Source organism: Struthio camelus, chromosome 10 (genome assembly GCF_040807025.1).
Source record: "Struthio camelus isolate bStrCam1 chromosome 10, bStrCam1.hap1, whole genome shotgun sequence".
NCBI classification, from domain to species: domain Eukaryota; kingdom Metazoa; phylum Chordata; class Aves; order Struthioniformes; family Struthionidae; genus Struthio; species Struthio camelus.
This window is the reverse complement of record NC_090951.1, coordinates 24,951,521-24,953,362: the sequence shown is the minus strand read 5'-3', so window position 1 is coordinate 24,953,362 and position 1,842 is coordinate 24,951,521. Positions and strand designations below refer to the sequence as shown.

Here is a 1,842-nt window from a genome sequence, read left to right as displayed (position 1 = left end):
GTCCCTCCTGCCTCCTGCCCTCCTGCCTTCTGCCCTCCTGCGGAGCAGCCAGAGCTGTCAGGTGACGGCAGGCTAGCAGGGAGAAGTCAGAAAATGCGAGTCTGTGTCCTTGCAGAGCAGCACCCGAACAGCGCAAGCCCTCATGTGCCTCCCTGGGAGAGGGGAGGCAAACTCACACTCTAGATTCACCTTTTCAGAAGTCTCAGTTCTTGGGGATGGCAAAGAACTGGACTGAAGGAAGTTACGGGGCATGTCCAGGGGCTGGCGATGAGGAAAGGACAACTCTGCAAAGAGCGGCCCCGCGTAGCCAGCTGGACAGAGGGTGGTGTAGGGGGGAAGGCAGGTGCATAGCACAGGGGATAGGAACTGCTCCGTGCCCAGCCCTGGCTCTTTCTGCTCAAGTGTCCCCTCCACCACGCACCCTGGGGTGCAGTGTGAGCCTGTGGGCGCACCTCCACAAAGAGCGACGGTCCTTTCCCCACTTGCTCTGCTCCTGCTGCTGGGAGAGGTCCTGGCGAGAGGTTGCAGCTGCAGGAGTGCTGCGCTGGGTGGCGGAGGTGGCTCAGCAGAAGGGAGCTGCTCCTCGCCTGAGCTACGTTGCAGCCATGCCCGGCCCTGGCCGCCATGCACCTCGCTGACCCTGCCCTTCCCTGGCTGACCGGGCTCCAGAGCTTGGCCTCAGACCCGTCTCAGCACTTTGGACTTGGCTGGCAACCACTGCTCTGTGCCTGGCCCTCGTTCCTGACACTCAACCAGCTCTCCCTTCTTGCTCGGGTGCTGAGGGCCTGTGCCCTGCCAGGGAGGTCCCTGCCTCACTGGCCTTGCTATGTCCCTCGCAGCCTGCTTGCCTGCCCTCGGAAAGCAGCCCGCTCCCACTGCTGGCTGCCACCTGCAGCAAGAGCGTGCTCACGCTTCGCACTGTGCTGCAAGGACAGCCGGAAGGGGCATCGGTCCCCTGGCGAGAGGCAATCCAGACTTCCCCCAGCCCAACCCATGCACCAGGACAGGAGTGTTGCAGTCTGGTGGGTATAGGTGAGTGGTGCAAGGAGCTGGATTTTGGCTCCGGTTTCTTGGAGAGGTGGGTTTGAAGCCCGTGCTGTCGGGTTTTGTTGTCTCAGGCTGCTGTGATTTGTGCCCAGCTGTGATTTTCTGCTCAGGGACTTTCCAGGTGCAAACCTGTGTCCAGCAGTGACCAGCCTCCCCGCCGACCGCCACCTTGCACTCCCTGGGCCTTCCCGCTGCAGGGTGCCTGCTGCCCAGAGGCTCTGGTTGAGGGCCTCGTTCTCAGAAAGAAGGAGGAATGCCTGCAGAGTTGCCTGGGAAGGCTCGGGCTGCCACGGCAATTTGTCTTCCTGACCGGCTGTGGGGGGCTGTGGTTGGAGGGGTTGGTCCCCTGCAGGGCAGGGCTGGTGCCCACCGGTGGGTGCACAGGCAGGCTGGGCCTCTCCTCCCTGGTGGTCTAGTGGTCAGGATTCGGCACTCTCACTGCCGCGGCCTGGGTTCGATTCCCAGCCAGGGAAAGGCTTAGGGTTAGGGCTAACCCTATTGCCACAGCAAGCGAGGCCTTTCACCTGGGGGGCAGCGTGGAAGGAAGGGGACCCTATCAGACGCACAGGAGCTCTGAGCAGGCACGAGGAACAGGGCGTTTCCTCTGTTGCAACAACAGCCATCCTGGGCTTGCCTGTGCAGCCAGCTCCAGGGCAGCCCTGTCTTCTGCCAAATCCCCTTGCAGAATACCCTTTCCTTAGGGCTCCTGGGAGGCGCTGGGTGACAGAGAAAAGGTCTCTGGGTCTGCGGGACGTGACTCACCTGCCGCAGGAGCTGCCTTGTCTTTCAGTCCTA

At 62.4% G+C, this 1,842-nt stretch overlaps 1 non-coding gene across 1 annotated transcript; it reads left to right on the top strand.

The window, feature by feature from the left end:
• Positions 1-1,448: 1,448 nt before the first annotated feature.
• Positions 1,449-1,520, top strand: TRNAE-CUC (transfer RNA glutamic acid (anticodon CUC)). Its single transcript has one exon. It is a non-coding gene; the product is annotated as a tRNA-Glu (tRNA).
• Positions 1,521-1,842: the final 322 nt, after the last annotated feature.